At 37.6% G+C, this 13,314-nt stretch overlaps 1 pseudogene; it reads left to right on the top strand.

The window, feature by feature from the left end:
* The first annotated feature begins 11,538 nt into the window (after window positions 1-11,538).
* LOC122686864 lies at window positions 11,539-12,047 on the top strand (annotated as a pseudogene).
* The last annotated feature ends 1,267 nt before the right edge of the window (window positions 12,048-13,314 follow it).

The raw sequence follows: 13,314 nt of genomic DNA, 5'->3' as shown, positions 1-13,314 counted from the left end.
TGGGAACACCAGACCACCTGACCTGCCTCCTGAGAAATCTATATGCAGGTCAAAAAGCAACAGTTAGAACTGGACATGGAAAAACAGGCTGCTTCCGGATGGGGAAAGGAGTATGTCAAGGCTGTATGTTGTCACCCTGCTTATTTAATTTATATGCAGGATACATCATGACAAATGCTGGTCTGGATGAAGCACAATCTGGAATCAAGATTGACAGGAGAAACAGCAATAACTTCAGGTATGCAGATGGTGTGACCCTTATGTCAGAAAGTGAAGAAGAACTAAAGAGCCCCTTGATGAAAGTGAAAGAGGAGAGTGAAAAAGTTGGCTTGAAACTCAACATTGAGAAAACTAAGTTCATGGCATCTGGTCCCATCACTTCATGGCAAATAGATGGGGAAACAATGGAAACAGTGACAGACTTTATTTTTGGGGACTCCCAAATCACTGCAGATGGAGACTGCAGCCATGAAGTTAAAAGAGGCTTACTCCTTGGCAGGAAAGTTATGACCAACCTAGACAGCACATTAAAAAGCAGAGATATTACTTTACCAACAAAGGTCTGTCTAGTCAAAGCTATGATTTTTCCAGTGGTCTTGTATGGATGTGAGAGGTGGACTATAAAGAAAACTGAGCACTGAAGAATTGATGCTTTTGAACTATGGAGTAGGAGAAGATTCTTGAGAGTCCCTTGGACTGCAAGGAGATCCAACTAGTACATCCTAAAGGAAATCAGTCCTGAATATTCATTGGAAGGACTCATGCTGAAACTGAAACTCCAATACTTTGGCCACATGATGCAAAGAACAGACTCACTGGAAAGACCCTGATGCTGGGAAAGATTGAAGGCAGGAGGAGAAGGGGTCGACAGAGGATGAGATGCTTGGATGGCATCACCAACTCAATGGACATGAGTTTGAGTAAACTCCAGGAGTTGGCGATGGACAGGGAGGCCTGACGTGCTGTACTCCATGGGCTCACAAAAAACTGGACACAACTGAGTGGCTGAACTGAACTGATACCTTTGTGGATTACATGGATGGTAATATCTTGTGTCTGCATGGTTGCTGGGGTAAGATATATAGATCAACAACTTTGATCATGTATTAATAATTGCTGCAAAGTGTTGATTGCTTTTGGTATCTCTCGACATTTGTACATAATTTAAAATTTCAGTCCATCAATTCAGTCACTCAGTTGGGTCCAGCTCTGCAACCCCATGGACTGCAGCATGTCAGGCTTCCTGTCCATCACCAACTCCAGGAATTTGCTCAAACTCATGTCCATTGAGTCCATGATGCCATCCGACCATGTCATCCTCTCATCTGCCCCCTCCCCCAAATAAAATCTCTCTATAGTTCCATTGTTTCCCCATCTATTTGCCATGAAGTGATGGGACCAGATTCCATGATCTTAGTTTTCTGAATATTGAATTTTAAGGCAATTTCAAAGTCGAAATTTCAATAGAAATAGTAGAAAATAAAAAGAAGATTGAATGTCTTTTCTCACAAAGATATCCATTTGAATCAAGGTAGCTCTCCAAACCACCTCCAAAATATAGTTCTTTAGTTCACTTGTGTTTGAAAACTTTAAGGTTTTGCTTTATATAGAAATAAAAAATAAAACTGAAATTAACCCCACTACTTATAAGAGAGTGGGTGTAAACTACAGAATCATAATTTATCTTGAGTCCATCAGAAAGCTACAATTAGAAAATGACCAACAAACCCACTGCTGGGCATTTATCTGGAGAAAACCATTATTACAAATGATACATGCATCGCAAAGTTCTTTGCAATAATGCATACAATAGCAAGACATGAAAGCAACCTAAATGTTCATCAACTGATGAACAGATAAAGAAGATAATGTACATATATACGAAGCAATAGAACTCAGCCATAAAAAAGAACAAAGTAATGCAACTGCATCTATGTGGATGGATCTAGAGATTATCATACTAAGTGAAGGCAGCTGGACAGAGAAAGATAAGTATCATATGACATCACTTTAATGTAGAATCAAAAATAATGATATGAATGAATTTATTTGCAAAACAGGAACAGACTCACAGAGTTAGAAAACAAACTTATATTTACCAAAGGGGAAAAGTGGAGGAGGTAAAATACAGTTTGAAATTAACATATACATGCTATTATATGTAAAATAGATAACACAGGACTACTATACAGCACAGAGACGTCTACTCAATATTCTATAGTATTCTAAATGGGAGGAGATTCAAGATGGTGGAGCAGTAGGTGGCCATGGATACATCAGTAATACACTTTCAAAGACAGAAGATCTTGTATAATACCAGCTGAGATTGGGCAGTAGAACCTGACCACAGGAAAAGAATATATAGAACCTTGCAAAGCTTGGTAGGACAAAGGAAGGAGGGCAAAACAGAGGAGAGTGAGTAGGACTGGATCTGCACCTGGGGAGTGGGGAAACTGCAGCAGGAGTCAGATCCCCACATCAGGGCAACTGTTTGGAACAGAGGTGAAGCATTTGAGGTTGTTGAAGAGTGAAGCAGCTGATCCGTGACAGTCTGAATGAAGTGAGAATCACACAGACAATCCTTCCCACAGCCATATATACTCTGTACAGGGATGCAAGTCCCCCAGAAAGTGAAGCAGCTAAGAACTGGAGCATAGAGATTGGAGAGCAACTCCAGAGCAATATTTGATGTTGACTGCAGGGAAATGGTCCAAGGGGACCTGAGGGAGGAGATCACAGTGGGGAACGCCTATGAAGGACAGTCAAACATGGAAGCAGGGTAATGTGGTTTGGGTCACACACAGGGGTTGGAGCCATCTCTGTAGTCTCTCTCTCCCCACTAATCAGCACTGGATGGCTGAAAAACCCCAGCCAGCATGGCCCTTTAAGTTATTGATGCACCAAACAACAGATGAGGATCTCTGTCAGGGTGGCCCTTTAAGTGCATGATATTCCAAGCAACAGAGAATGACAACCACCTGAATGGACCAAGAAACAGAGAAGGACAAGTCAAAGAGATCCTCTGATTTTCAGCTGCCAGAAGCTAGGAAAATACTCGAATAGGACCATAGCTCCTATGACTGAGGCCGTGTGATCAACAAGGACAAATCTGTTATCTATCGAATATATAAAAGCACAGTAAGTGTTCCCTCAATAGAAAATGCACTAGTACTGGTAGATGTGGATATTAGAGGCAAGAACATGCCGGAGTAGAACCAGATTAGAGTCTGAGCTGCCCCCACAATAGGTCCAGAGACCAGCCCAGTACTGGAGGGCATCCTACAGAGGTGAGGTGGACTGTGACTCACAGTGAGGAAAAGGACACTGACAGCAGGGATCAAAGAAAAACATCTATTGTTCTTATATTTTAACTTGTTTGGTAGTTGCTTTAGGATTTTTTTTTTTTCTTTTTCTCTGCTGTAGCTTTTGATTTTAACAGTACTGTAAATCTGTTTAAACTTTTGAGATTTTTTTTTTTTAATCAGACTTTTAATTTCCTTTAAATACTTCTGCCTCTATATTGGCCTTTTGCTGTTTGAGGTTTTTTGTTTGTTTGTTTGTTTGTTTTTTCAGTTCAGTTCAGTCTCTCAGTTTTGTCCGACTCTTTGTGACCCCATGGACGGCAGCACGTCAGGCCTCCCTGTCCATCACCAACTCCTGGAGTTCACTCAGACTCATGTCCATTGAGTCAGTGATGCCATCCAACCATCTCACCCTGTGCTGTCCCCTTCTCCTCCCGCCTTCAATCTTTCCCAGGATCATGGTCTTTTCCAATGAGTCAATTTTTCACATCAGGCGGCCAAAATATTGGAGTTTCAGCTTCAGCACGAGTCCTTTCAATGAATATTCAGGGCTGATTTCCTTTAGGATGGACTGGTTGGATCCCTTTGCAGTCCAAGGGACTCTCAAGAGTCTTCAACTCCACAGTTCAAAAGCATCAATTCTTTGGCACTCAGCTTTCTTTATAGTCTAACTTTCTACATATATTCTTTTGATTTCATTTTCTTATTCTTTCCCTGTTGTAGTTATTCCTTGAGATATATGTCTACTTTATCTACCTTTATTTAACGTTGTTGTTCTATTCTTTATTTCTTTTCTTCCTTTTTTTCTTCACCATGTCTGTTTTGCTTTTGTTTCTTTATTCCCAAGTTGGCATATTGCTTCAGATTTATTTTCCAATTTAAGTTTTTGTTGAAAAGAAGTGAAAGTGAAGTCGCTCAGTCATGTCTGACTCTTCGCGACCCGATGAACTGTAGCCTACAAGGATCCTCCATCCATGGGATTTTCCAGGCAAGAGTACTGGAGTTGGTTGCTATTGCCTTCTCCAGGTGATCTTCCCGATCCAAGGATCGAACTCAGGTCTCCCACATTGTAGGCAGACACTTTACTTTCTGAGCAAGTTTTTGTTAGCTTTATTTTTAACTGGTTGATATCATTTTTACTTTCTTTTGCTCCATGGGTCAAGCTCTTCCACTTTATTTATTTATTTATTTATTTATTTAGGACTGTGTTGATTTTGTTAATGTGTGTGTATATAGTTCATTATTTTTGTTAGTATTTGTCTGATTTTGTATTTGCCATTTGTCTGGTGTAGGCATTTTCTTTCTTGTTTTAGTGTATTTGTTTTAATCCCCTTTATTGCCATAACAAAACACCTATAGAATCTTATTTCCCTGGCTAGAATTTGGGCTCTGAGCCTTTGGAATGGGAGCACTGACAGGAAGAATCTAGACTGCAAGAAAACTCCTAAACCCAGGAAGTAATAATTAATGAGAACTTCCGCCTCCACCTTTATACAAGACCTGGCTCACCCAAATGTTGGCAGTACCCAGCCAGGACTCCTCACACAAATAGCAAACAAAACAAAAACCCAAATCCAATTATCATCAAGCAGGGTTACCACCTAAGACAGCCCTGCCCATCAAAGGAAAGGAAAAAACAAAAAAACAAAAAAACAAAAAAAACCTTACCTCTTCCCTCCTCCCAGCAGAGTACAAGCACAAGTCATACCCAACAGAAGCCCACAGAAACCACTGGACCAACCTTACCCACCAAGGACAGAGACCGAAAGGAAGAAGGAATTCAGTCTCAAAGCCTGAGAAAAGGAGACCCCACACACAATAAATAAAAAAAAGAAAAATAAAAATGTAAAGACGGGGAAGTATTGTGCAACTGAAGGAACAAATGAGAAACACACAAGATCATATAAATGAAGAGGAAATAGACAAACTATCTGAAAAAGAATTCAGAATAATGATAGTAAAGATGTTCCAAAGTCTCAATAATAGAATGCAGAAAATGCAAGAAGCAATCAACACAAGTAACACAATTAATAAGGACAGAGAAGAAGAAATAAAGAATAAACAGAGATGAGTAATACAATAACTAAATTAAAAATACTCTAGAAGGAACCAGTAGTAGATTAACTGAAGCAGGAGAAGATAGAATGGTGAAAATAACTGCTGAAGAGCAGAATAAAGGGAAAAGAATAAAAAGAATTGAGGATAGCCTCAGAGACCCCTAGGACAATGTTAAATGCACCAACATTTGAGTTATAGGGGTCCCAAAGAACGAAGAGAAAAAGAAAGGCACTGAAAACATTTTTCAAAAAAAATTTACAGCTGAAAACTTCCCTAGTATGAGAAAAGAAAGAATCATTTCCAAGAAGCACAGAGAGTCCCATACTAGACAAACCCAAGGAGAAACATGCCCAGACACATGCTAATCAAGCTAACAGAGGATAAACCTAAAGAAAGAATATTAAAAACAGCAAGGGGAAAGGAACAAGTACATACAAGGGAAAATCCCATACAATTAGCAGCTGATCTTTCAGTGGAAACTCTGCAGGCCAGAAGGAAATGGCAGGATATATCTACAGTACTGAAAGAAAGAAAGCTACAAGGAAGTTTACTCCATCTGGCAAAGATTTCATTCAAAACTGATGGAGAAATCAAAAGTTTACACACAAGCAAAAGTTAAGAGAATTTAGCTGTACCAAACCAGCTTTACAACAAATATTAAAGGGACTAACATAGTTAATAACAAAGTAGAAAGGAAAGACCTACAAAAACAAATCCAAAACAAGAAAATGCCAATACAAATATATATGTTAATAATTACTTTAAATGTAAATAGATTAAATGCTCCAACCAAAAGACACAAACTGCCTGGATGGATATAAAAATAAGACCCTATATATGCTGTCTACATGAGATGCTCTTCAGACCTAGAGACATATACAGACCGAAATTAAAAGGATGGAAAAACACATTTCATTCAAATGGAAATCAAAAGCAAGCAAGTTGAAGTGGCAATTCTCATTTCAGACAAAATAGACTTACAATAAAGAATATTACAAGAGATAAGAAGGACACCAGATAATGATCAAGGGATCAATTCAAGAAGAAGACCAAACTATTGTAAATATTTATGCACCCAACATAGGAGCACCTCAGTACAAAAGCAAATGCTAACAGACATAAAAGGGAAAATTGGCACCAACAAAATAATAGTAGGGGACTTTAAAACCCATTTATGACAATGGACAGATCATCAAAACAGAAAATTGATATGGAAATGCAAATCTTAAATGAAACATTAGACCAAATGATCCTAATTGATATATTAAGGGCATTCTACCCAAAAGCAGAAGAATACACTTTCTTCTCAAATGCATATGAAACATTCTACAAGATATTTCATCTTGGGTCACAAATCACCCCTCATTAAATTCATCTTTTCTGATCACAAAGCTATGAGACTAGGCATCAATTACAGGAAAAAAAAAAAAAAACTGGAAAAACACAAACACATGGAGATTAAACAATACATTTCTAAATTATGAACAGGTTAAATCAAAAGGAAAATTTAAAAATTCCTAGAAACAAATGAAAATATAACAACTTAAAACCTTAAAACCTATTGGGTGCAGCAAAAGAAGTTCTGAGAGGGAAGTTTATAGTGATACAATGCTACCTCAAGAAACAAGAAAAATATTGAATATACAATGTAACTTTACACCTAAAATAAAACAAGTGGAAGAACAAGAAGCTCCAAAGTTAGTAGAAGGAAAAAAAAATCATAAATATCAGAGTAGAAATAAGTGAAAAAGAAATAAAGGAAGCAGTAGTAAAGATTAATAAAATTGAAAATTGGTTGTTTGAGATGATAACAATACTAACAAACCATTAGCCAGACATCAAGAAAAAACGGAGTAAAATCAAATCAACAAAATTAGGAATAAAAAAGGAGAGTTTGCAACAGACAATGTAGAAATACAAAGGATCATAAGAGATTATTAAAAGCAAATATACACCAGCAACACGGACCACCTAGAAGAAATGGACAGATTCTTAGAAAGGACTGAACCAGGAAGAAATAGAAATTATGAACAAGCCAATTACAAGCACTGAAATCAAAACTGTGTTAAAAAATCTCCTGAAACACAAACCCAGTGTCAGATGGTTTCATAGGTGAATCCTATCAAACATTTAGAGAAGATCCAATACCTATCTTTCTAAAAGTCTTCCAAAAAATAGCAGAGGAAGGACCACTTCCAAACTCATATTGCTAGTCCACCATCACCCTGAAACTAAAACCAAAGACAGCCAGTTCAGTTCAGTCGCTCAGTCATGTCTGACTCTTTGCAATCCCATGGACTGCAGCTTTCCAGGGTTCCCTGTCCATCACCAACTCCGGACTATACTCAGACTCGTGTCCATTGAGTCGGTGATGCTATCCAACCATCTCATCCTCTGCCATCCCCTTCTCCTTCAGCCTTCAATCTTTCCCAACATCAGGGTCTTTGCCAATGAGTCAGTTGTTTGCATCAGGTGGCCAAACTATTGGAGTTTCATCTTCAGTATCTGCCCTTCCAATGAATATTCAGGACTGATTTTCTTTAGGATTAACTGGTTTGATCTCCTTGAAGTCCAGGGGACTCAAGAGTCTTCTCCAACAACAGTTCAAAAGCATCAATTCTTCAGTGCTCAGCTTTCTTTTGTTCCAGCTCTCACATCCATACGTGACTACAAAAAAAAAGCATAGCTTTGACTAGACAGACCTTTGTTGCCAAAGTAACGTCTCTGCTTTTTAATATGTTGTCACACACACAGAGAAATTACAGGCCAATATCACTGATGAACATAGATGCAAATATCCTTAGCAAAATTCTAGCAAACAGAATTCAATAACACATTAGAGAGATCATACACCTTGATCAAATCAGGTTTATCCCAGGGATGCAGGGATTCTTCAATGTACTAAAATCAATCAGTGTGATACACCATATTAATAAATTGAAAGATGAAAATCATATGATAATCTCAATAGATGCAGAAAAAGCTTTAGACAAAATTCAACATTCATTTATAATAAAATGGGCATAGAAGGAACCTACCCAACATAATAAAAGCTATATATGATAAACCCACAACAAACATTATTCTCAGTGGTGAAGAACTGAGAGCACTCCCTCTTAAGATCAGGAACAAGACAAGTGTGTCCATTCTCACCACTACTATTCAATAAAAATGGAGCTGGAGGAATCAGTCTTCCTGAATTTATACTATTCTTCAAAGCAATAGTCATCCAGACACTATGGTACTGGCACAAAAGCAGAAATATAGACCAATGGAATAGAATAGAAAGTCCAGAAATAAACTCACACACTAATGGATAACTTATTTTTGACAAAGGAGGTAAGACTATACAATGGAGCAAAGACAGTCTCTTCAATAAGTGCTGCTGGGACAACTAGACAACTGTGTAAAAGATTGATATTAGAACACTTTCTAACATACCATACACAAAGATAAATTCAAAATGGATTAAAGACCTAAATTTAAGACCAGAAACTTTAAAATTCTTACAGGAAAATATAGGCTGAACACACTCCAATTAAATCATAGCAGGATCCTTTATGAAAAGCTCCCAGATTAATGGAAATAAAAACAAAAATTAAAAAGTGGGACCTAATTAACCTTAAAGGTTTTGCACAGCAAAGGAAACTATAAACAGGGTATAAAGACAACCCTCAGAATGGGAAATAATAATAGCAAATGAAGCAACTAATGAACAATTAGTTTCAAAAATAAACAAGCAGCTAATACAAATAAATACCAGAAAAACAAACAACCCAATCAAAAAGTGGGGAAAAAGACCTACACAGTCATTTATCCAAAGAAGACATAGAGGTAGCTAATAAACACATGAAAAGATGCTCAACATCACTCATTATTAAGAGAAATGCAAATAAAAACTACAATGAGATATCAACTCACACCATCAAAAAATGTACAAAGTATAAAAGCCGGAGAGGGTGTGGAGAAAAGGGAACCCTCTTGCACTGTTAGTGGGAGTGTAAATTGATACAACCACTGTGGAGAACAGTATGGAGATTCCTTAAAAAAAAAAAAGGAATAAAACCATATGACCCAACAATCCCACTACTGATCATATATCCTGAAGAAACCAAAATTGAAAAAGACACATGTACCCCGACATTCATTGCAACTCCACTTATGATAGCTAGGACATGGAGCAACCTAGATATCCATTGATAGATGAATGGATAAAGAAGCTGTGGTACATATACACAACAGAGTATTCCTCAGCCATAAAAGAATGCATTTGAGTCAGTCCTAATGAGAGGGATGAACTTAGAGCCTATTACACAGAGTGGGGTCAGAAAGAGAAAAACAAATATCATATACTAAATGGAATCTGGAAAGATGGTACTGATGAATCTAGTTGCACAGTAGCAGTGAAAACACTGACATTGAGAACAGACTTATGGACATGGCTGGAGTATAGAGGAAGGGGAGGTGGGATGTGGAGACAGTAACAAAGTATGCATTACCATAAGCAAAATAGATAGTTGATGGGAATTTGTTGTATGACCCAGAGAATTCAAACTGAGGCTCGATAACAACCTAGAGGAGTGGGATAGGGAGGGAGGGGGGAGGGAGTTCTAGTCGGAGGGGACATGGGTACACATATGGCTGATTCATGCTGATGTTTGGTAGAAACCAACACAATACTGTAAAGCAATTATTCATCAATTAAAAATAAGTAAATTTTAAAAATATTTTATATGGGAAAATAATCTGAAAAAAATGGATGTAGGTGTACGTATAACTTTGCTTTATACCTGAGAATAACACAACACTGCAAATCAACTATACTCCAATATATAATAAAAATTAAATTATAAATTAAAAAATAAACAAATTTTTAAAAACATAGATAGATAGATTACTGAGTAACATGAATTTCAAAGAGAGAGAGCCTCTTCAAGGAGAGATGGCTGTCTCACCTGTAGCACAAGATGGAAGGTAGAGGTTCTGGCTGTCAGTCAAGATATGAATAAATTAAAATTTGGACAGACTACCAAAACCATTATGAGTTAGTATGTCAGTCTGATTTAAAAAAGAAAAAAAAAATCAGTTAATCTAAACACAAACAGAGTTTGCACTCATTTGTATATTATTAAGAGAGAATATTGTTTCCTAGAGCCCTCTACCTGGAGTTTATGAGAAAGTCTGCGTGTAGCCTAGGAGACACAGTGATTCTTCTTTGGTGATTAGGCAAAAAGAAAAAAGTGGCTCTGACATCCAGGCATAAAATTTTTCTGTCTACCTCCATGGTAGACAGAAAAATTAATACCACTAACAGAAGACTAGAAGCAAATGTCTACTCTGAAGAATGAACAGGTGATAATTTTGAAAATCAAATCCTAAACCTACACCAAACATATATCTCTACAGCTAGAAAAAAGGTGAGAAACAACTACCTAATATCAAATATAGACACAAGTAGAGACTAGCTGTCTCAGAGATGAGGGGCAGGATTCTAACAAAGCTCTTTCAGAGGCCCTGACAAAGGGTATCCCTATGACTGAGGTTAGAGTGAACTAAGAAATATGCTTGTGTGCTGTTGGAACAAGGCATGGAGCACAAGCAACATAATTTAAACACTGAAAAAGGGAAGGGAAGGGAAAGGAGTGCAACAATGGCTGACTGTCAAGTAACCTTCCAAAACTGAGGACAACCCTCCTCAGGAGTCCAATCCTTAGAAAAAACACAAGCCTTTGTTTTCTATAGACTATTCACACAATATGTGTTGAAGATAATCATAGCAACAAAAATGAGGAGGAACTGCAACTCTCATACACTGATTTGAGAATGTAAAATGCTACTGCCACTTTGTTAAGCACTTTCAAAGTTTCTTGTTAAAATAAAAATTCACTTGCTTTATGGCCTAGAAAATCTCCTCATAGGTATTTATCCAAAATAAATGAAGATATATATTCACACACACACAAAAAATTCCCTGTATAGAACTGTTTACAAGTATCTTAACCAAACCTGAATACAACCCAATGTCCTACAACTAGTCATGGATAAACGAGATAAACAAATTGTGGTACATTCCTACAAAAAGAGTATTAGTCAGGAATAAAAAATGAGCTATTGAGGCCAAAAAGGAACAAGTCCACCCAGGCAGTGGTGTAAGGGTGACCAGACATCTGGATACCCCAGTTTCCTTCTTTCTCCATTCCTGGGCTGAAGGAAGCACTTAAACATGTGGAATCCCAATGCTGGGCAGCCAGGGCCATATCCACACCCCATTAACGGTGGGTAACCTGGAGGCTGCAATCCTTCCCATCTGTTACCTGCCAACCCTACCTTTCCTCCAGACCCCTTTCCCACTCCCCCAGGAGCACACCAGGGGAATCCAGGCTTTCCCCCTTGCAGACCCTGTCATCCTATACCACAGCCAGGATACCCAGGATGCCAGTCCTCAGATCCCTACCCCTCTCCATACCCACCACCCGGCCCTGGCATGTGTCCTGTGAATTCATTGGTTCCTGGTATAGTAGGATCAGGAATAGTGATTGACCAGAAGTTGCACGAGAAAATGAAGAAAACTCTTAAAAAGAAGCAGAAACACCATAAGCATGGCAAGCATTCCTCCTCTTCCTCCTCCTCCAGCAGTGACTCTGACTGAATACAGGGCCTGGACCCTTCCCTCAGTCTCTCCAGTTCAGCTCTCCCATCAAGTTTCAGATGCCATCTTGTCCTGGGGGAAATTAGCCCTTGCTGCCCCCCACCCCCACCCCTGCAATCTAAGCCTCATTCTGCTGTTCTGCACTAACTAGCTAGGACAAATTGAAAAGGAATTTCCATGGGCTAGCAAACGCCATCTTCTCACCACTTGGCTAGAACTTTTAGCTAAATTTGACAGGAGAACTGTTTTTGAAGATGGTAAGATTGGAGCTAAATTGTAAAGACAAGTCTAAGATCCGTAAAATGTGGCTTTTTTTTTTAAACTTTCTTTTGTAATAGTTATGATTGAGGAGGTGCTGTGGACATTGAATTATGAAAAGGAGAAATGACCTGTACCTTTCTTGTAATTGTAGCATGCTTGGGTGACTTGGCAAAATAACATTTCCCAGCAGGAAAAAAAGAAAGAAAGAGCTATTGATACATGCAACAATATAGAATATTCTCAAGGACAATATGCTAAAAAAAGAAGTCAGAATAAAAATGCTATAGTCTATAGAACTCCATTTATATGACGTTCTGGAAAAGGCAAAATCAAATATTCAGTTAACAATTCAGGTTTTCTGAGTCCAGTGTTAAGAGTGTTGGGTACAGGGAGAATATGGGCTATTTTGGAGAGATGGGAGTATCATGTGTCTTGATTTAGGTGGCATAACTGTGTGTGTTAAAAATTATAGAATTTCATATCAAAGAGTACATTTTATAGTTTGTAAAGTGTTCTTCAATATCTCTAACAAAATATATTCAAAGCCTAGGTTCATTTACTCATGCATTATCAAGTTTCATTTTTCAGAGTTTAAAATGTATTCTTAGTTTTCTACAAGAAGCTTTTAAGTAAAATAATTTAACAGAAATACATTTGCTGCCACATCATTATAACAAATGACACTTTCAGTTTTATTTTTCTTTGTTCCCTGATTGATATTTCCTTTGACTATTTAAAGATAATTTTTCAAAAATCATTTTAATATCAATTCTTTGTAATTTCTGGAAATAGTGTCTTCACCCATGTTTAAAAACTTAGCTGTGGAATATTGATATAAACCATGTTCCTAAAAAAGTAATTTCTAGATTCTGTTAATGAATAGGTCATATTTCATTTGCAATATGTAGGAAAAACCACATATTGTAGACAAAACTCAAGCATTTAAAATACTATGAAATGACAGCAATAATTTTGAAGTTTTGACATTGTTTAAAGTTTTAGAAGCAACACTAAGATTGTTAGGACACTGCTTAGTGTCTCTCA

Source organism: Cervus elaphus, chromosome 30 (assembly GCF_910594005.1).
Source record: "Cervus elaphus chromosome 30, mCerEla1.1, whole genome shotgun sequence".
Classification (NCBI taxonomy): Eukaryota; Metazoa; Chordata; class Mammalia; order Artiodactyla; family Cervidae; genus Cervus; species Cervus elaphus.
Note: the sequence above shows the minus strand (reverse complement) of the source record. Positions and strands in the feature narration are given on the sequence as shown.